Here is a 24,195-nt window from a genome sequence, read left to right on the forward strand (position 1 = left end):
GCTTGTTATATTGCATATTAAACAGGGGGTAGTTATTTAATGTAATGGTATAACAACCAAGTATTGTCACTTCTGGCTAAGAATTTATTCAGTAGTCAGCGGTGATACGTGAAAATCAGTTGCCCGCTATATGACTTTCTCGCCAAGCGCTTTGTTAACTATTATTATTTTATAGCCAAACAGACATTTACTTTTCTTTAGTAAATTGTTAGGTAAAAGTACAGAATAGTTGCCAAAGACATCTCCCAATGTTAAGAATTTCATCGTTATTATTTAGAAATCCATTCTTAACATGAATAGGTGTTTTATTAAAAAAATATTTCTTTGGGGTATTTGTAAAAAAAAAAAAAGCATTCCAATTATAATAATTAAATTTGTATTTAAAATAAAAACCCAAATTTTCCAATGAAAGAAATCATTTTGCACATTTTCTTGTGTTGGCTGAGATTTTCATACGTGTAAAATAAACATTTTTATTGATTTTCATACGTGTAAAATAAACATTTTTATTGATTTTCATACGTGTAAAATAAACAATTTTCATACGTGTAAAATAAACAATCACGAGGTAACTGATTTCACAATTTATCGCCGATTGCTGAAAAGATGTTTCTAAATTTTTTAGATGAGGATTGATTATTCGTGTTATTTGGATTCTTTGAACTACTGTTCTCATCTGGATTGTTAATTTTCACAACGTTTCGACCGATGTAATCTCCGATCTTCTTCGCGTGTATATTGTCGAATCTGGGAATCTTTTTGTCGAACTCGAGGATCTGCGCGAAATTTAGAACAGAACCTTTTATTTAATTCACGGGGGTAGCATGCTCTTGTTCTGTCAGCCATGACTGGATAGAAGTCCTAAATAATTCGCAATTGTATTTCGAGTGTCGCCGGCACTGAGGATTGGACATTCAGCTTTTAACTTACAACTGAAGTTTACCAAGTTTCTTATTCACTAAACCGTGAGTCCTTGCAGATTCCGAGTTCGACAAGATATACCTGAAGAAAGTAGGAGGTTACATCGACCGAAACGTTATGAAAGTAACAATAAAGATAAGAACAGTAGCGCGAACAATCTAAATAATACATTGACAATTCTCGGTCGTAACGCCAATATACCTGTTATTTAACTAAGTTGTCAGAAAATAAAAAAAAACGCCTTCTTTTGTTGGGCCCATCCAGTCGGGGTATTCGCGGGTAGGTAACACTGGGTCTGAACACGCATATAACCATCTCTTATATTTGGATTGGTTTACTTATATTTGTTGCTATTTCTCTGTTTGTTTTTGTATGTTTGTTTTTCCTTTTCATGGGAGGGGGAACGGAATTTATTTTTATTTTTCTGCCAAGCATTTCCCAGGTTGATTTTGAGCGAAGGCGAGTGACGTTCGAGCCCGACATTCAGATTAATGTCTCTCTCGTGCCGCTCAAAAGCAGCGGAGATTTTTCAAGTTGACAAATGGAAGGCGAATGTTGATCGGAGAGGAGAGTGGGGTTTTGATTACGAGAAGAAGAAGATGAGAAGAAGACAACTAAGAAGACAGCAAAGAAGAAGAAAAAGAAGAAAATAATGCAAAATGAACTAAATAATAGTAAAAGAAAGCGATTAAAAAAGAAGGTAAGCAAGAAGAATACAAAGCAGGAGAAAACAAAGAAGGAAGATGAAAAGGTCAAATAAAATGAAGAAAAATAATATTTTTTAAAAGATGAGATAAAGCAACGAATACAAAAACGAAAAAGAAGAAAAAAAAAGACTTTTAAAGCGGCAATTCATATCAACACAAAAAAATTCACCTCCGTGTTGAGCTTCACCAATACTTCCTTCCAAATCTAAGTTCTTTTTTGTTTCTTTCTCAATAAATCTTGTAAAAATAATAAATTAAAAAAAAAATCTGTTTCAAAAAGAAGTCAGCCATTATTACTTTCCACATCTGCCCTCGTAAATGTGCATCAATACGCATGCGTCAACTTCTATTAAACTCGAAGAAGTTTTTGCAAATATCTGTTTTGTTAAGATAAATAAATATCTGCGTATGTGTGTGTCAATAATTCACAAATATTTGTGGTTGAGCCTATCTGTCTGTATTTTCGTTAACTTTTACATTATTAAACATAACAGCTTGAAATTCGATCAGAATTATACCCTACCTATTCAAGGTATTGTAATGTGGTTACATTTATTCGGTTTTTTTTTTTTTTTATTATTATTATTATTATTGTTGTTGTTGTTATTACAACAACAACAACAACAACAATAATAACAACAATAACAATAACAATAATAATAATAATAAGAAGAAGAAGAAGAAGAATTCTGATTTCATTTATCAACGTCTCCCTGAAAAGAGATGGAATTCATTTCCAGAGGATTTCCCTAAATCCTGGTTCCAAACCAGGTGCTTCAAAGATCAAGGGTTTTCCTAAGGATGTTGGTGGTACCTACAATATCAAAGGTCGTCTGAAGGCCGCCTAAAACATCGGGGATGCGTAGTTTTGGGGATTTTTTCAATTGTCCTTCCAGACGACTTGATACTACTCCTAGCGTACTAACTACGATCGGGATTATTTGTGTTTTAACCCCGTGTATACGCCTTATCTCCATTTCTCGTTCTCCTTCTCTCGCATATTCCTGTCCCAGGGTACTGAAAAGTCTACAATCTGCCAGTTTTTTTAGACTTTGTCAATGACGACCAAATCCGGATTATTATGTTCCAATTGCTTGGTCGTTATGACACTTTTGTCCCACCATGCCTCTACATTGCCATCCTCACTAATTCTTACTTCATCGGGCAGAATAATAATAATAATAATAATAAGAAGAAGAAGAAGAAGAAGAAGAAGAAGAAGAAGAAGAATGTAACTGGCGGTTTTTGAAAGCCTCCACACTACTATAAAGTAATGTTGTGTTAATATGCATAGTGTAGCTTTTATCAGGTCGATTCTGATGTTAATATTGATGTCTTGAATTCTTTCCGAGGTCAGATAATTGCGGGAAGGTCTGCGTTCAGGTTGCTAACATCCATAAGTAAAATCGGTGATTATGAAACAAACTGGATTCGAAATCCAGATCATAAGTCAGTGTCGTTATCAACCTCCCACTGCTACCATTTGAAAGATGGGCTACTTTAAAAGAGGTGTAGTGCGTTGTGCATGGTCATGAGTTTCCTGGTCATCTGATCGAGCTGTCTCAGTTCTTCTTTAGTCCACCCTATGAACGGTCCACAGTATATTACTACTGATACTGCCCGTGTACATCAGGTAGTTAATTTTTTCCTTTGTATTAGAGAACTTGTATCCGGCTTGGCACTTTCTCAGTATATTGTTTAGGGGCATCATAGCTATGATGAACAGTAACGGTGATAGTTGATCTCCTTGGAAGATGCCTCTTTGTATGTTAATTTGTGTTATGTGTCGTCCGTCAGCTGTCAGTTCCATTATTGTTATTATTATCATTATCATTATCATCATCATTATTATTATTATTATTATTATTATTATTATTATTATTATTTGCTCATTGATATTAACTGGTGGTGTTCCCTGGAGACTGAGTGACATCAAGTCCCGCCAGATTTCTAGTATACTCCACTCCTTTCAATAACTATTGCAAATGATGTTGTATTATCGCAATAACAGCTTACCATTGATTTCTCGAAGTTAACGAACATTGGCCTTCTTTGAGATCATCTACTCCCCGTATTTTCTCCTATGTCTGAAAGCACACTTCTTCAGTTTGCCCCATATTTAAAAATTAAGGCGATTAGTCATCTCCCTTTCAGTACAGACCAATCAGTCTCCTGTGTATCATGAGTAAACTACTGGAATCTGTGTTAAACATATAAGTAATCAACCACCTCAGCAAAAACCACCTCCTCAGTGACATGCAATGTGATTTCCGCTCGTCTAAATCTACAATTGATGTGCTAACAGTAATGTCTCACAGGATTAGTGAATGACTTAACGCGGGCTCCATTTCTAGGGCAATTGCTCTTGACATATCAAAGGCTTTCGATAGGGTGTGGTATAAAGACCTGCTACACAGATACGGAATAGTTAGAAATGTCTTCTCAATTATTAAATCGTTCCTCTCTGATAGGTTTATAAGAGTAATTGTTGATGGGCAGAAATCAGCTCACAGTTTCATCCTAGGCCTAACTCTCTTCTTGATCTTCATCGATGATCTCTCAAATCACATTCTTAGATTATTCATAGACGATCATGCAGACGACACTACCATCTATGGCAAAACTTCTAAAACGAGAAACGGCCAAGATGTCTCTGATTCCCTCTCTACTGATCTTGAGCAAGTGGTGCAATGGGGAAACAGGTGGCTTGTTAATTTTAATGCATCTAATACCAAATTTTTATCTTTCCATCATCAACGCTCTGACCCACATCTGGCCCCTATCGAAATGAAGGGCTCTCAACTTGAGGACGCCCATGTTTAGAAAAACTTTTTGGTCTGACCTTCACTCTTGATCTGAAATGGAGTGTATACATAAAATCTGGAGCCAAGGTCGCTGGAAAAAGAGTTGTAGATATCTATTCTCTGAAGCAATTCTCTACCTGTATAATAGCCAAATACGTCCTAGGATTGAATACTGTTGCCACATCAGAATTCAAAACAGATTTCGTAATCTAGTAGGCGATGTCCGTTTCTCTTCTCTGCAGCTTCTTTTCCATAGAAGCGACGTTGTGCGCCTGTTCCTGCTTTATCGCTATTTTCATGACAATTTCGACTGAGCTCCAATATATGGTCCCCTCTCACTAATTCTTCACACAAAAAATACTCGTCTAGCCAAAATCACTATCAATAAATTTTCCCACTCTCTATCGTTGCCTAAACCTAAACGTAGATTCCATGAACAAAACTTTCTCCCGGGGAACTCTGTTCGGCTGGTATACTTTCCAAGTCACCAAAATATCATTATCTTCAAGTCCAACGTAAACAAGTTCTTATTCAACGTTCTCGTAAATAATCACATTATACCAAATTATTGCTACAAACGATTATTACGCAACTGTCTCAATGACTAAAATACACACATTAACTCTTACTCTTGAATGGCCCCAGGACTTTGATATGTAGTGACCCCTTTGTAAAAACAAAGTGTAGCAATAAGTTTTCCCAAGGTTTCACTATTTACCGCAACTTTTCTAGTAGAGACATGGTATGCTTGCTCTCTCTCTCTCTCTCTCTCTCTCTCTCTCTCTCTCTCTCTCTCTCTCTCTCTCTCTCTCTCTTCGGTCGTTTTATTCTCTTCACAAGGCTTCCGTGCTGTATCAACTGATGGTCCGTGTTATCACAACATTTGTGGGGTAGAGGATAAGAAGTTTCAAGTTCAGGTGTTGTTCTATTTTTTTGTTTTATTTCTGTTGCAACCTTCCTGGTGCTGGTTAGTGTTCGTAGTTTATGTTAGTTTCCGCAGTTGAAAAGTTTCTTTAAGATTCCAACTATTTTTATCATTTTCGTCCGTTGTATAGTTTCGGTTTTTTAATTTTTTCCTAGTCTTTTTTTCTAAATTTTTCAGAACTGTTCATAATGTTTCGACGTTTATTGGTATAATGCCGACTTTCTTCAAGCAAGTTCCGAGATTTCTTCCCTCCAGACTACAACATGATCGTGTTCAAATCCAATCAGTCCTTTTGACTACTCTACACTCTTTAAGCCTTATCCTTGAGTGGCCTATCGGCCTTGATAAGTGGTGACGCCTATGTAAAAAAAAAACAAAAAAACCGTCCCCTTAAGTAATACACATTTTTGATTGCATTCACCATTTTCAATCATAATACCTTTCATCATTCAGCTGATAATGTATTCATCTCGTGAGCTCTGCTCTTCGATTGGCTTTTGGCTTTTTTTGTACCCTTATTCGCCCCCAGAAAGGCATATCAACCTTACACGTAATGGGGCTTCTATTTGTGATCATGTTAACACAGGACTATGTGAGGTGTTGAGCAGCGAGATATCTGTTTACATTACATTTAAACTTCTGCGTGTTAGTACAGCCAGGGAAGCAGGAAACAGGGAAGGAATTCTAAAGTTTAGCAGTCAGACGGAAGTAACTATGAGGGTAGAAGGGTTTCCGGTATCTAAAGAACGGTGAAAAGAGTAGGAAAAAGCTGCTTGATGGGTTAGTCGGCGATTTGTACGTTGACAGGCACATGTGCTATGTCTTCAGCCGAGCACGTTCCAGTGAAGTACTTGTAAAACAGATACAGGCTTTCAGAAGTGGTAACATTCGTAAAACTGATTGAACTCTGTTTACTGTAATTATTTGCGAACGTCTTTTTTTTTATAGAATATTAGCAGGCCGCTCGGCGTTGCCCGGTCGTAAAATATGTTTAAATATATTATTTTAATTAATGCGGAATTCTTATTCAATATAAACAGAAATACCGTAGGTATTAAACCTAACGTTAAATTTCTTTTAAAAAAATGAAGTAAAAAAAAAAAACAGAAAAGAAACTGAGACCTGTGTATGCGAGTATTATGATTTTTCTAAACAATTCAATTCTTGTATGTAAAAATGATAATACTCGCGCTGAGATCGAAACCAAAACCTGAAGACAGTGAATCAAGTACGATAACAATTAGGCCAGCTTGACACGTTCTTTGAAAAATGTTTTGAAACGTACTTATTCTTAACATAAATAAACTGTCATGTGAAGATTCACGAATGCAAATTAGTGAAACAGTTAACAAACAGATAAAAATCTATTAACATCCCCATGTGTCAATTTTTTAATTTTGACCTCTTAGCAACCGTTTTTCCCGGATGAAAACCGATTAAAAATATTTCCATACGTCTGAATACCCTATTTACCAAATTTAAAATCTGTAGATCCAAAATTCATTGAGTATATAGGTTGAGACACAAAAAAAAACGATCTCATTTTTATAGATATATAGATTTATTCAGATGTAACAAAGCATCACTATAACAAGCTTTGTCTGTTGATTGTTTCGGTCTATCCTTGGTCTGTAACATCTACGTTCGAAATGGTTATTTTATCGGCAAATATGCAGATCTGGCAGACCCATCGAAAGACTATCTATATTATGTTTCTCTTAGTCTGTTCGTTTTCCTTTTTTCTCGGAAACTACAGAGCCGATTTGACAGTAATTTTGTATTTTCTCACGTGCAATGATATATATCTCTATGGGTTCTGTGATAAATTACAGATCTAAACTACTACTGTTTCTGATTTAGAGATGTTTGAACTGAGTCAGATATGAAAATGAGCTTTCTGGGTCTCGCGCAGTGATCCGACTTTTATATTCAAAATGGTGCATATTATAGGAGATTTTTTTTTTCGAAATAAAAGCGTACGATAATGATGAGGGATCAGTATCGTACGCTGGCATCATAGATTCAAACATGATCAGAAATGTGTAGAAACATCTATCAGGACTGAACCACCCCATCTTACATTGATAAGCATCTGTTAATCAAGTTGAGGCTGCCATGTTGGAAGACCGACGCGTGACAAGAGGTCAAGATTAGTACAGAGTTTGTGGAAGCCATCATTCATGACAATTTGAATATGCATAAGGTGTCTTTCAGATAGATTCCCAGGTTGCTGACACCTTTTCAGAAACAAGAACGCGTTGAGTGCTCGATGACGTGCTAAGAAGATGAGTGAAAGTTTTACACAGGATGAAACCTGGGTCTATCGCTATGATCCAGAGACAGAAGCCCAGTCAGTGCAGTCAAAGCACTTGGATTCACCTTTACCTTCAAAGAAAGTAAGGGTGGAGCCCTTCGCTGAAAAGATCATACGCACCGTTTTCTGAAACTAGAACGAAGTGATGATGACAGATTTCCTAGCAAAGGGTACATCTATCACGGAGGTGTCTTATGCTTCATATTTGAGATAATAAAGAGAAGCTATCAAAATCAAGAGACAATAAAACGCCCCTTTTCACAACGTGCATGTCGCCAGATCAGAAGCATGGGCGTGTGGCTATAAAATCGTCCCCATCTCTTGACCTTGCACCCTCTAACTTTAACCCCCTCCAACTCTTGAAGTTTATTTGGCTAAAATTTTGTATGCACCTTTGTTATGATAAGGTGCAGCAAGCTAAGTACTGTGATATTAGTTCCATGCGTAGTTAGAAATTAATAGGGATTAGTTATCACCATATATACGGCACAATCACGTTGACACACTGTTTCTCGCCAGATCACCGAAGTTAAGCAATGTTGAGCCTGGCCAGTACCAGATGGGTGATCATTTGGGAAGGCAAGGCGCTGTATGTACCGCGAGGTAAAATTACCAGGTTAAGGAATTGGCGTAGTGTATCCTTCTTTCGAGGGTAGATGGGCCTCTCTTAAGCCGTGGTAGGCAACCCATCTAGTGATGGCGTCACGATAAAAAATACCTTTGATAGTCTTGGTGAAGCATCAAGTATTTCCAGCCATAGATTCCGCGGAATTTGTTCACGTTTCACCTGCGGCTATTGGTATTGGTTGTATCACATTTACTCTAAGTTTTTTTTTTCGTAAACTACTAGATCAATCTGGTTTAAATTTTGTATGGACATTTTTTATGTTAGTATGCAGCTAAATAAAAATTATGTTATCCGTTCGATGCAAAGTTAGGGATTAATAGAAATGAGTATTTAATGCAAAAATGAGCAGAAATGTAATCATATTCAACCATCAAGTTGGCATAAAGCATTCATTCTAAGTCAGCTGTGTATAAATTTTGTCCATTTTTAAGGGGCTAGAATGTCTCGTCTATATTATATTTCTCTTAGTCTGTCTGTCTGCCAATTCTAAATTTTCTCTGAAACCACTGGACCATTCTGGCTGAAATTATTTCCGTCCGCCGGTCTGTCACGCTTTCGTTTGAAATAGTATTTTCATCATTAAACGCACAGATTGAATAGACGCATCTTATGAATTTTCTTTCTTTTTTATTTGTATTATAACACAATATGTTTTTATTTTGTTTTTTGTCGTTCTTTGTTGACATTAAAATGGGTAAATTATTCCACCAATCTGTTTATTTCTGCATATTTAAAATGAAATCAAAAAGCTTTGCATTAAAATATTTCAACTCTGTTTTATTATTGTTATTATTGTTTTGCTGCGTGACTCGTCTTGAAATGCTTTCGTTTCGTTTTATTTAGTACGACCCATTTCACTTTTTTATTCTTGCTGTTAAATGAGTTCAAATCAATTGCCATTTTGTTATATCGAATTCAGAAAACTCACCAAAAACAAACAAAAATATAGAGGGGGGTGGGTGAATATTTTGGCTTTTTTTTCATTTTGAATATATCCTCCCTCACCCCTAACCTTCTCTGCCGCGTTTGGTTGTTGTTTATTAATTATGGGGCAATTCCCCCGATGGTGATATACCCGTTGCAACTTTGCCTTAAACTGTCAGTCGCCCTCTTTTTCGAAATCTCCAACTAATATTCATTGGCTGTAAACGACATTGTAGAAGTGGGAATGAAAGGGGAGCCTTTTTCGCTTATTAGGTTTTGTCGTGTCAAAACCGAATGAACTCTGACCCAATGGACAAGTGCGCGGTAGTTTTTCGTCTTGCACTGATCAGCATGAATTTCGATGTGGATCAGTGATTAGAGCTTAGGTTTACACATCCATAAAAAAAAGATGGAGACGCGCTTTCAGACAGACGCGCGCTTTTTGCTGCCAGAGCTGTGGGCAGTGACAAGTAATAGTGTAAATGAGCTGTCGGCCACCCGGGTTTTCATTATTGTCATTAATCCGGTCTCTTCGCAGAAAGGGGCGGCGGTCCCTACTAATGGCACGAGTAAGATAGTTTTGGCCGAAAAGAGGAAGAAGATACGAAGAAGCGGTAGGGATGGGGGAGAAATTAAAAGGGAGTGATGATGTCATAATAATGTTGGAATAGGACGGGATTTTAATACTGAAGCTAATAAGGAGAAAAGAAAAAATGGAAAAGAGATGAATCTGAAAGGACGGTAAAAAAAAAGAAAGAAAGATCGTAAGAATGTTTAAAAACAAACAAAAAAAGAAGGGAAAATCAAAAAAGAAAATGTTAAAATCGTAAAGAAAGAAAGACGATGCGGAAGTCTACAAAAAAAAACAAAGAAAGAAAAATAAAATAAAAAGTATTAAAAAGAAAAGAAATAAAGAAGGTGCAAAAATAATGGTGTAAAGATCGTAAAAAAAGAGGCTACGAAAGTATTTAAAAAAGAAAAAAATATAGACAAGAATTTTTTTAATCTAAAATAAAATAAATTAAACATGAAAAAAATATTAAATAAACAAGGATTAAAGGGTAACGAAAATTAAAAAAAAAAACAACGAAGGAAAACATAATAAAAATGATAGAAAAACTGGAAAAAATGATCACAATAAAAATAATCAAGAAAGACTGGAAAAGCATAAAGGAAAAAAGACAAATAAACTCTACTATAATATAATATGAGAATAGAATTACGGAATGAACGAAAGAGAGATGAAAGGAAGAAAGATAAATAAAAGAATGTCTAATATAAAAGAAATGAAACAAAGGTATGTAAGAAACGACGACGAAAAGAAAGGCGAGGTAATGAGAAGATGAAAGATAAAAAGAGAAAGGAAGTCTAAAAAATGGTAAAAGAAATTTTTTAAGGAAGGCAAAGGGGTGAAATGATTAATGCAAGAAAAAACAAACAAAACAAAAAAAAATGAAACAAAAATGAAAAACAAAAAGGTAACAAAAGAAAGGAAACAAAAAGAAAGGAAACGAAAAGAAAAGAAACAAAAAAAGAAAAGAAACAAAAAAGAAAAACAAAAAAGAAAAGAAACAGAAAGTAAGGAAGCAAAAAAAGAAAAGAAACAAAAAGAAAGGAAACAAAAAAGAAAGAAACAAAAAGAAAGGAAACAAACAAGAAAGGAAACAAAAAGAAAGGAAACAAAAAGAAAGGAAACAAAAAAGAAAGAAACAAAAAGAAAGGAAACAAACAAGAAAGGAAACAAAAAGAAAGGAAACAAACAGAAAGGAAACAAAAAAGAAAGGAAACAAAAAAGAAAGGAAACAAAAAAGAAAGGAAACAAAAAAAGAAAAGAAACAAAAAGAAAGGAAACAAAAACGAAAGGAAACAAAAAAGAAAGGAAAAAAACAAGAAAGGAAACAAACAAGAAAGGAAACGAAAAAATAGAAACAAAAAGAAAAACAAAAGAGAAAAGAAACAGAAAGTAAGGAAACAAAAAAGAAAGGAAACAAAAAAGAAAGGAAACAAAAAATGGTATAAAATAACAGTCAAAATAGAAAGGAAGAGAATTTTAATGAAAAGCAAACGAATAAAAAAACTGAAAAGTAAAAATAAATAGAAATAAAAATATTTAAGAAATTGAGCATATTCAAACGAAGCGTATAAAAATATAAAAATTAAAAATGAAAACAATAAAAAAAGAAAATTTAAAATAACAATATTAACGGGCGGAATCAGAAAAAAATGTAAATTAGGAAAGATAAAAAATAAAGAAAAAAAGAGAAAAGAAAGGCTGCTTATTCAGATTGGCACTTATAGCGGCAATTAAAAGTAAAGAAAATACAGGAAAGTCTGTATAATGTACATACCAATCACGGAATGAAGATTAAATATTCCAAAAATCACGTAATTTGATTAAGTAATCTACATTTATTCAAGCAAATCAAGTTTTACGATTAAGCGAGTCGTAGTGTTTTCATCGGCCATGATAAAATTTGGATTTTCTTAGTTTTAAATAAAATACTTGATCGATTTACGTAATCTTTGGAATGTGACATCTTCGTTCTGTAACGAGTACGTACATCATACAGACTTTTTCTGTATTTTCTTTACTTTTAATTGCAGCCGTAAGTGCCAATCTGAATAAGCACTGAATTAAATTTTAAATTAAAGTTTAAGGAAAGAATTAAAAAATAAAAAATTCCGAATAAAGCAAAAGTAAAAATAGTAAAAGTAGATATAAAAAGGAAGGTAAACGAAACAGATGAAAAATGTTATTTTAAGCGAAGCTTAGTTAATATTGGATGAAAGAAATATCAAAAGACAAACAAAAGAATCGAGGAATGAAAGAAATCTGTATACAGTGAGACTACCAGATCAGTCTGTCTAACGATATCACATTAATTACACCAAACATTTATATGATTGTGCTTTCGTTCCTCTTTGAAAAACTTAATCATGTTCTGCAAAGCCATGAACAACAAACAACAATTTTCTTCTAAAAAAAACACTGTGAATATTTTAACATATAAATAGTTTGAAATCTAAAAACTTTTACCAAAATTACTTGATTTCACATTAAATGGCTCAAAAACGGTTGCTATGCCGCAAAACAAAACAAGCGAACTAAACACAATGAAACAATATTTGAAGATATTAACATAAAAAAATTGACACATAAAAACTTTTACCAAATTATCAAGTTCGGCATTAAATAACCCGAAAAACGTTGATATTCCGTAAAACAATACAACCAAATTGAACACCATGAATAAATATTTGTATATAGATAAAACAAAAAAAATTGACGCATAAAAACTTTTACCAAAATGACAGGATTCGGCAATAATCCGAAAAGTGTTGTTATACCGTAAAACGAAACAGCCAAATAAAAATAAATAAATAATTAAATAAAGATGTAAAGAAACAGTATTGTAAAATAACTACAAGAAGGAAAAGACGGAAGAAGAAAAAGTAATGTAAAAAAATCTCTAAAAGAAAGATAAATAAATAAAAAAAAAAAAGAAAGTAGCCAAAAATAACGGCACAAGAAGCAATAGAAGAATCTGTTCATCTCCCTTCCCTCGGCATATGATCTGATACAGGAATCTGAGAAAATGGAATTTGAAAAGCCGTCTCCAGAGAAGAAGAGCACTTTGGCCTGCAAAAAAAAAAAAAATGTCTGAGTAAGCTCGTCAGCACTCTCTGGTTGGGGCACCTCAGGTGATTAGCAATAAAAACTAACCCATTCTCAAAGGGTGAGAAGGCAAAGCCTTGGATGTTAGACCTCCTAGAACTGTACTGGACCTGAAAGATACGTCAGAGAACAGGCCATCTCCAAAAAAAAAAAGCCTCAGTCTCTAAGCAACAAACAATGTTTCCTGTTAATGGAAGAAAGAAAGAAAGAAAGAAAGAACGGGAAAAAAAGCCGAAAGGAAGGCAGAAAGGGCGACAGAAAGAAAGAACGAAATAAAGGAAGAAGACAAAAAAGAAAGGACCAAAGAAAGAACGAAAAAAAGCCTAAAAAACAAGAGTGAAACAAATGGCAAACGGGGGATAAAAAAAAAGATGAAAATAAGCAATGCTAAAAGAATGAATGAAAGGAATATGTAAGAAAGGGGCATAGGCATGGTTGAATGAAAAAAATAAAGATAAAAAGAAAGTTTAACATTACTCTAATGGAAGCTAAGAACGAAAGATATTAAGTTCTTGTTCAGAATTCCCTTATTATTATTATTAGTAGTAGTAGTAGTAGTATAACAACAACAACAACAACAACAACGTAGGATGTATGTACCCGAGATGAAACGAAAATATCATATTCCAAAAATTACGGTAATTTATCAAGTAGTTTTATTTTATAAAGAAAAACACTCTTAAGCAATTAATGGAAATTCGTAGGCATTACAACACAAATCTAGTAAGTAGGAATTATTTTTTTTTTAGTTATACGCTTTTCTTTTTAGATTTTTTTTTTTTTTCAAAATAACGGGTCACTAATAAAATTTGATTTTCTTTTTTAAAAGAAAAATTATTTGATTAACTTATATGGCTTTTTGGAATATGATATTTTATTTCGTCACAGGTGCGTAGATCACACAGTTTGTTTTTTTTTGTTTTTGTTTTTTTTTTGGTTTTTTTTTGGGGGGGGGGGTTCAATAGTAAGGAATTCTGGATAAGAACCAGACTAAACGAAAAACAAAGGAAAGAAAAATGAAGAAAATAGAAAGATAAATTAAAGAAAGGGGTTATGCAAAAATAGGATTCAAGAAAGTCAATAGGATAAAGGGAAGGCGGGTGTAAGGTAGACGAAAAAAGAAATTAAATATCTGGCTAAACTAAAGAGGTAAAGAAGAATGAAGGAAGGAAGAGGAACAAAAACAAGGGAAACCGTGAAAAACTATAAATCTATACGCAAATATTGAGAATTTTCAATTTCGGGAAACCGAGTCGAAGTGAAATGGCGATGGTGGAGGAGGAGAAGTTAAAAAGTGCAAGACGAACACACACACACACACACACACACACACACACACACACGAGTACAAAACATTTAATCTCCAAAGTCTAACTGATCACTACTTCGGTCCATCACCCTCCTTGAGGTTGTTTTTCATGCGGCCCAGGTTTTTGGTCGTAAAAGAAAAAAGCGCGACAGATGGGCAAAATGCGTGCGTGTATAGGAGGGAGGTGCACGCACAGAAAGTATTTCTATTTATTCTGCCAAGCATACTAACCATGTGATAGCCGGAAAAAGGACACCCGGACAAAACGAGAGTGGGAGAAAGAGAGGGAGAGAGAGAGAGAGTTCTCATAAAGTGAGCAAACAGAAATAATAAGTTTCAAAACAATTCTAATTTTAACAATAAAAGGTGACTATGTTTCAAGTGCTTAACAACACGGATTGACAACCTGGGTGTGCCAAGTTCGAATCCAGTTTACTCCACAGAGACAATTTCACTTAATATGTTGACAACCTTCATGTAGTCGTTCATGTAAGTACCCGATATTGGTAAAAGGGCAGTTTAGTGGCCTGAACATAATTAGATGAAAAATTGTGCATGCGATAAATATTGTTTTATCTTGTTTTTTTTGCTAAATATTAGTAAATGATTAACCATTTCGAGTTAAAGTCAACTTAGTATTACGCTTATAATATTAAGAACACGCTTAAAATGGGTACATATGCTGAAATAATTGATAGAAAAAAAAACAGTGGAGTCGTTATACAAACGGAAGTTGCAGAAGTAATGAAGATTATTCCCAGATATGTATACATTTCAAGCGTGTATTTCTTAAGCTTACACGCATAATACTAAATAGACTGTAACTCGGAGTGGTCATCATTTACTAATACAGGGTCACAAAAGAAAAAGGGCCCCAACTCTAATTAGGCCTCGTTTCATAGTGTTTTGTCCGAATGAAATGAAACTTTGGTCATAACTAGTTTATTATATTCAAAACATCACATCAAAACACTAGGGTATTTGGCCTTTTTTTCTCCGTTGACTGTAAAATGCTCAGAAAAACAATTGAATATCCTCTGTTTTTTTTGGGGGGGGGGGGTCACCCTGTATTTATAAAAAAAAAAAAAGATAAAATAATGTTTGTCGTCTATACACAACGTTTTATCTCATTATGTTCAGGCCGTTAAACTGCAGTTTTACTCAGGTATGTCCCAAGAAAGAATTCTAATTGATATTTCTTCGATATGTTTCTTTTTGCCGTTGCTTTAATTCTTTTTATATTTCTTTTCATCCTTTTTTTTTTTTTCGCTTTTGCTTTTTCAGCTTTTTTCTTGCATTCTTTCTTTCTTTCTTTCTTTTATCCTTTTTGTTTTAATTTTCTTATCGTTCTATTTTTCATGGGGATGGTGCATTCTATCGAATGCCAGGCATTGACTCATAGATTCAGTCACCCCAATCGTAAGATTGTAACCGTTCCTTTAAGTGCAATTGTTTGTATTTCTCTTGCACTTGGTTCGCCGGGTATATTCGACAGGTAATTTTTTTAAATTATTTTTCATGAGCCCGTTTTTATTTACAAGTCACCACTTATCAAGCCTGAAGGCTACTCGAGGATAAGCGTTATTTAATGTAAGGCGGCAATAATCATTAATGGTGTAGCTTGGGCAGAATTTGGATTATTTAAGAAAACGACTGAACAAGAACTTGTTTACATTTGACTTGAAGACTACCGTATTGCAATCGATCGGGGAGCCGGCCAGTGGAATAGGTTGGTCCTAGAATTACAGCAATGTTAAAGATTCCACTTTTTTTATTGTAGATAAGGCCTTGGTATTTCGTTATTTGTGATGTGTGTTTTACAAATTTTACGTACACGGCGTACATATTCTCTGCTTATTTATTTTTCTCTCATTCTGCCATGTTGGATTGAGTCGTTTTCTTCTATGTCAAGGTATTTGTACTATTCTCCCTCTCAGCTCTGTTAAGGCCAGCATCATTATGAACACTTACTTCAACTAGGGTTGCTATTTCTCCATCCTGCTCCATGTCACTATATCAGGCTTGATATCTATGTTTTCTAAGTATGTAGCTGCAGGAATTTCATAGTCATAATAGATGATGTATAACTTATTTCCAACTTCCTTCTTTCTGGTATATGGTCCCATAACTTGCTGCTACACTAAATATTCAGCGTTTTACAGATTTTCCAGTGGAGATATTCGCTCATTCCATTGTGTTGCACTGTATAATAGATATTCCCTAGCAGACCTTTACAAATTGGATGTCAGGTGGCTCACACTCTTTACGTCTGTGTGGCAGAAACTGCACTTGTTAGTACTGAGATCACTCAACTTTTAAAAACATTGGTCATTAAGCCTTAATCTTGACCAGCCATTGTCATTCTCTCATGATGATAGTGAAGAGATCATCTTTCCAACCAATCTATACAACCTTCTTTACCTAGATATTTCTGTGATAGTTCATCCAGGAAATAATTGGCACGCTGACACTTGGCCCATTTCTCTAGTTTTATATAGTTGGTGCTCACATTAGTAGCTAGATGTTAAGTGTATTTTTTTGTTAATTCTTCTGGGCTATTTCCGTTGTAGGCTTGTTTTCTGTTTCTGTGTCATTTGTAATCATTTGTAATATATTTCATACAGTACAATCACGTTGACACATCGGTTCTCGCCGAAATTAAGCAACGTTGAGCCTGGCCAGTACCAGATGAGTGACCATTTGGGAAGGCGATGCGCTGTATGTACCGCGAGGTAAAATACCAGGTTGAGAAACTGGCGCGGTGTATCCTTTTCTCGAGGGTAGATGGGACTCTCTTAAGCCGTAGGAGACACCCCATCTACCCTTGATCGCCCTGGTGAAACATCAGGTATTCAGCTACCGACAAGATTTGAATTACACTACAAACTCGTGTAATGAGTTCAATCTCGGCTGCGGCCGCGCTGGATGATGATGGATGGATCATTTGTAAGAGTCTTGTCGAAAATGTTTCACCAGCTTTGTGATAAGGGTAGTTCTACTGGCTTTTATTTCTTGGTTTTCATATACCATTTGGGAGTTCATCAGGTATTGGCCATTACTCACAATAGTGGCTAGGTGTTAGTGATCAATCGCTGAGAGACCTATATCATCTGCTCCTCTAGAAAGACACAGCCTTGATAGACACTTGTTTCTATACATTACTCTGTTCAGTGTAAGTAATTTCTTGTTTTAGTTGGCCCTGTCGATGGGGCATTAGAATATGCCGACTGCCCCCCTGCAGAGGGTAAAAGACCCTCAATGGGGGTCCTGGATATGACCTTAAACTATATCCAGTGGTGAGGCCCCAGCTTGTGGGCTTTGGGGAGTGTGGAGCCACCCTTTAATTATCATTGCTCCCAGGTACACTCTGCCCCGGATTGGTAGTACCTGTTAGGGTTCCAACTATGGGTTAAATAGAAACCGACGTGAAAACAACAAATATACTCTATTAAAAAAAAATTTCTTCAAAATCTTTGGATTCGGCATTAAATAACCCGAAAAGGGTTGATATGCCGTAAAACAAAAACAACCCACCAACCATCTTGTTTTAGTGTTTATCTGTTAATATTCTTTTGTGGCGAGTCAATAATGCCAAAACTACATGTTATAACTAACATGGCATGATGGTTAATGGCAATTACTTTATTTATATTTGTGATGTGTGTTTTACAAATTTTACGTACACGGCGTACATATTCTCTGCTTATTTATTTTTCTCTCATTCTGCCATGTTGGATTGAGTCATTTTCTTCTATGTCAAGGTATTTGTACTATTCATGTTTTTACAGATCATCGATGTCGGTAAACTCGTCAAGCTGTTTTCCATTTATCCCTGTATAGGCCAATACCAGTATTATCAAATATATTTGTGAGGGTATATAAAATAAATAACCTTACAAGATACGATGCCTCTGCAGCGTTCAAAGCACCATGGCCAGATCAAAGATCATCATTTTTGTTTTTATCCATTAGTCTTTATTATTGATTAAGACAAATCTTTTACATTTTTTAATGATAGAGATATCACACACCCAAACAGCGGAGAAGGTAGATTAACAGCTGAGTTAAAGTAAAGCATATCCGGTAAGGAAATTTCGAACATTGCAAAAACAAAAATCGAAATGATTGTCAAAGTAGTGTGTAGTCAAAGTGGAAGATTGATACTATTAACATTCTGACACATCAACTATATAGGTCTACATCAAATGAATAATTCTACATCAACTGAATAATTCTACATCAACTCTTACTCCTATATATACTGTAAAGTCCGACATCAACAATTTAGTTTTACATTAACTATATAGTTTTACCTCAATTATATAGTTCTACATCAACTATATAGTTTTATATATTATTTAATTGGAATTCATTATTGAGATGAGTATTATTAATTTATTTATTGCAGACTATTTTCCTCATCTTTCTTAGATGTTTCACGGCGTTTCGGCCAACTATTCCTCTGGCCTTCGTCAAGTGGTAACCGCGAGGGGATAGGAACTTCGAATCTCCTAACTGCATTCTCTGCAATTACTGACATCCATAGTTGTTGTCGTCTCACCACGTTCTGGCCGGCTTTGGGTAGGATTGAAACCGCTATCTTCAGACAATTCTCACCTGGAACCGTAGAGATTCAACGTCTCTATCCACTGCGCCATGGAAGATCAGATAATAAATAAACGTAGATTTATAAGACCCAAAAATCCAACCTTGATCGCCCTTCGGGGCAAGTGGCGCAGTGGATAGAGATGTTGAATCTCTACGGTTTCCTATACCTTTGTTTTGTTGTTGTTGTTGTTGTTGTTTTTGTTTTTTTTAATAAACTTATTTTCTCTTGTATTTTGTCATACTTTTTTTCTTTTCTTTTCCTTTCCTAAGTCCCAACACATGGGGGTGGAACACCGATAATATTACAACTGTGTTATTCTCGTAATAGAAAATGATCCAAAAAGGGATGGCAAAATATATAATTACCGCAGAGAAAAGAAAATTATTCGATTGTGAAATTTAAATGTAGCTGTGCCAAGCAAATATTGGCAGCAGATAAAAAATGGTGGTATTAATTCAACCATAAATGACCCTTATCTCAGATCAAGACGAAAAGCTATGATTGAGAAATTCAAACAGATTCAGTATATTTCACACGGCGATTCTTGTACCTGATTGGTTTGTTCCTATAAACCTTGGCTATGAATATAATTTTCTAAAGCTTGTGATCATACCCTAATATTATTTTATTAATTTGCGCCATTTATTTGACGTTTTGATTTGATTCATGTTTCGTCCTCGCCAATCATTCCGATAGAAACTGGGCTATTTCGGTGGTCTCTTAGCTGTAGGGCTGAGGAAACTGTTCTGGGTAGCTCTAGGAGATCCACCCTCCCAGACATTGCCTCCCAGCTTTCGGTGGAGCAAGTTTAGTGTTTGTTGTCTAAGGCACCCTAAACTGAGAATGCCGCCGGAGCTACTCAAACATTTTGCATGGTTATAGTGCTCCTTTTTTAGGAGCTCTGGCTTATTTTGCCACTTTCTGACCTTGTGTCACATGCCCCCCCAGCGATGGGAGGGAGGTAAATATCGACTCTGATATTATGCAGAAAATATTGCAGCAGTATTCGCATATATTAATTGAAGAACGATTTTAAATCTGAATCAAAAGCTAATGTTTATTTGTCCTCCCATGGCGAGAAGAGGAGACACAAAATCTGAAAAGTGGAATTTGAAAAGTCAGCGCCATAGAAGAAGAGCACTGGCATCCCTTTCGATATTCCTCGGTAGGGGCACCTCAGATGATTAGTAATTAACTAATCCATTTTCATAGAGTGATAAAGTAAAGCTTGGGAGGGTAGACCTTCTGAAATTGCACAGAACTAGAGACAATACCTCAGTCAACAGGGAACAAACCATCTTAACAATGGCCTAGACTCTGGCGCCTCTGAAAGAAAATCCTTGTTGTTGAAAATCCTGGCTGGAGCCGTTGAAACAAGAGCCATTACCATGTGACCATTGCTGAATATATGAAGGATGCATGAAAACAGTTTTTTAGTGTACGTACCATCAGGCACTGAGCCATACTCATTGGGTATACAGTGAATACAGAGTTGATCAACAGCTTTGCCACGAGGACAATTATGTGAAAATAGGGGCTCACATAAAACAGTATTATTTTTCTTCGTCCAACGTTAATAGAAGGTTGTTTCATTAAAAGTCACAGAACTTGCTGCATCACAGCCATGGTACTGACTAGTATGAAGGGTTGTCATTTTCTTTCATTTCTCAAAGAAATTGCTGGTGCATTTATAAAACCGGCTAAAAGGTGAATGTATTTTATTACCCGAAAGATAACGCATACTTTTACATTTGGATAGGTGCAATTAAAAGAGAGTATTATGCCGATGAAATGTCATGAAGTTTTTATTTGTTAAAAGTGTATTTAATTATTAATTCACTTTAATTTTAAGTTAAAAATGCATTCGTTTTCAAACTATTTTTAATGACGTTTTTGCAATCCATTTTTGTTGTTAGCACAAAAAATATTATGTTAAACTAGCAGGACCCGTTAAACGTCGTTTCCCGGTGGTAGCATGCCTCCCCCCGTCCCGCGTAAAACATTAAAGTACGGTTGTTGTTGTTGTTGTTGTTGTTGTTGTTGTTGTTGTTGTTGTTGTTGTTGTTGTTGTTGTTGTTGTTGTTTGCCCAAGTCCCAACATCCTCATGTTAAGAAAAGCTTTCGGAATGAACACCCCCAACCTCCCTATGTTTAGAACGGCTTTTGGAATAGACATCCCATTTTGTGAGTGGAGGTTGGGGTGTCACAAAATTTGCCCGAAATGAAACTTTGATAATCGCTGTCAGGATTTCCGCGCGCAAATGCTACGAACGAACAACAAAATTTGGTAGTTACAGTGTTGTTTGGCTCGTGCGTACTAATCTGGCGGGCAGGGTATAGTTCAGAGTATGGTTCAGGGTATAGTACTTTTGTTGGCAAGACTGGAGTTTAGGTGGCAAAATACTCTCGAACCCTCTATCACTAACAAGGAACTAAATCCCTGTAGTCACCTGTACGTTACCATGTAAACATGTAAACGGTATTTCAGAAAGTGACAGTTTTAAGTAAGTAGAAAAAAGAAACAATATAAAGAAAACGTTTTCTCTAAATAATAAATAATTATTATTTATTTTAAACAATATATACAGAATTTTGTTTATATTATAAACAATATAAAAAGAACACTTTATGATTTGAAACAATGTAAACCTTTTTGCAATTTTAAGTGTTCGACAACAGAAACAGATTTTTTATAATTTTGAAATAAATATTGTTTACAGACAATTTTCAATATATATGCCTAAAAGAAAAGAAACATCCTGGAAAGTAGTACCATGCGAGCGCAAAAAAATAGCCGCAGTAGGCAGGCTCGAACGTGTAACGCTAAGAAAAAAATTAGGTGCAAAAGAAAGAAACGCTTTAGTCGACTGGTCTACTGCGTAATTACGACGTCTTGAGCCTCGAAATAACGACTGTAAAGCTTACAAATAATGAATAGTGAATGACTTACGCCGGTAACACCCTTCATGTAAACAGAAGTTTATCCACTATAAAATTAAACCAACATTTTATTTTTATTGTTCAATGTTTTTAAATTGAAATTATAAAACAAAACACATGTAATCACTGTAAAACTTTATCCTACATTCTTTGTTTTTCGAGAACAATATCTACTGTAAAATTAAACCAATATTTTATTTCTATTAATCAATGTGTGTAAATTTCAATTATAAAATAAAACACATAAACGTAATTGTTTTTTATTTAATTAACGTATAAAGAAAGAATTTTAGCTATGTTTATCTATATCTGTTAGAAAAAGAAGAAGAAATCAAGTGTTTAAACCAGTTTAAAGGCTTCCAAATCACACAAAGGTGTTTTAAATTTTTTATTCAGCCCATAAAGAAAGAACGTTAGTCAATCGTAATTTTAAAAAAAATAAAGAAAGGTTTATCTAGCTTTTAGAAAAAGAAGAAGAAATAATGCATTTGACGATGTGTCAGAAAATAGTATGTATAGTATACGTAAACACAAAAGATGTAGCACGCTAACCTAGCTGTATAAGAAAAGTTAACATGTACAGTATATTTAATGTAAAAGTGGAAGCTGTCTTGGCTTATGAGCATGTTTCGATGTTATAATATGTTTTTAATTAGGATATTTTATTTATAAAGATTGCCTCTTATACAGAGGGAAGCCATGTTTGTAAATCTGCGGAGCGTTCGTTTTTTTTGGAGGATATACATTCTGGAATGAATGAATAGTCAGTACTAAGCCAATGAGATTTGGCAGAATGTGTGTGGGAAGAAATCATTTTTTTCAAAATCGGGAAATGGAAAGATTATTTATGTATATAAGAATATGAGCCAGATAATAAGGGTGCATCCTTATATCTTTCCAAAATGCAGAATAGCTCCCGGTGTTGACTGGGAGCGGTAGGAGTACTTTTTATTTAGAGGGGAAAATAGCAACTACTTCCACTATAGATGGTTACGACTGTGATGATGTCGCTCCTATGATGTAATGTAGTATTTTACTATAACGAATAAATGTGTGTAATATAGCGTTCAAAGTTACATAATATTGTAGCTAATAGTCTAGACATAATAAATTTGTATGTAGCATATTTTGGAGCAAACCTAGTGTACTTCGGTCCAGGAAGGAATTTCTGCCATCAAATTATTATATATGAAGATTATTTTTCTTTTGTGTATATTTTCTGATGGGGATTAAGGAAAGTTAATTTCTGGTCAAAGGTTGAAAGCTTAACATTAATTTATTTAGTTATAAAACTTGTTAAACAAATAATTTTTACATGAGATTTTTAACGTCTGTTCTCTTAATCTATATAAATAAAAAAGTAGATTATGCATGTGTTTGTCTGTGTGAAAATATTTAACCGATAAACTCTTAAACTACTAGTCACATAACACTATAATTAACCTAAAATAGTAACCATGCACCAAGAATGCTTATAACGAATAAAATCTTTGTTTGGATGAGTGAATAATGCGTACAGGAATATGTCGGCAACTTGAAATGCAAAATGTTAATTTTAACTTGCCGAGATATTTCTATTACTTTTACGCATGCGCTAATTCAGTTATACCTTAAAGTAGTTTAATTTAAAATCTTTCTTAGTTGCTTGTCGATAGCTCAAACGATAAGTAACGCGGCTAGAGCGTTAATTTTTTGGTTTCGATTCTAGCTGATGGCACCTAAGTCCTTTTTTAACTTTTGAAAGTATTACTATATATATAACATTAAATAGAAAATTGGTTTTTAATAATAGATAAAAAAAATAAATTCATTGCTTACATTATACTTAAGCGTATTTTGCGACCGGGCAATGCCGTCCGGCCACGATCTGTTAGAAATGAATATTTTTTCTTAAAGTATAATATATATATATATATATATATATATATATATATATATATATATATACTCCTATAAAATTAGATTTTTTGTGTATTGATATTCAAATATAACTCCCTTCCTTTTGCCTGTTTCCCACCTGTTTCCCACCTGACTACAACTTGGATGTCTTCAAGTCCAACATAAACAAATTCATTATGAACCGCCCCCTTAAGTAAGACACTTGGTGGCACACGATCATTTTTTTTTTTTTTTTAACTTTTTAAATCATTACTATATATTGGGTCAAATCTAATATAATAATAAATACGAAGTCTGCATTAATCAAAAAATATCATATTTAAGCATATTTTACAACCGGGCAATATCGGGCGGCCTGCTAGTATATATATATATATATATATATATATATATATATATATATATATATATATATATATATATGTATGTATGTATCGATTGATTTCCTGAATATAAATCCAATGAAACTCACGTGATTATTATATTAAAGAGTGCTCAATGCAGAACAGGGCTGGAATATAGTTTGTTTATGATACAAA

Source organism: Euprymna scolopes, chromosome 24, assembly GCF_053919585.1.
Source record: "Euprymna scolopes isolate OS-2025 chromosome 24, ASM5391958v1, whole genome shotgun sequence".
Taxonomy (NCBI): Eukaryota; Metazoa; Mollusca; class Cephalopoda; order Sepiida; family Sepiolidae; genus Euprymna; species Euprymna scolopes.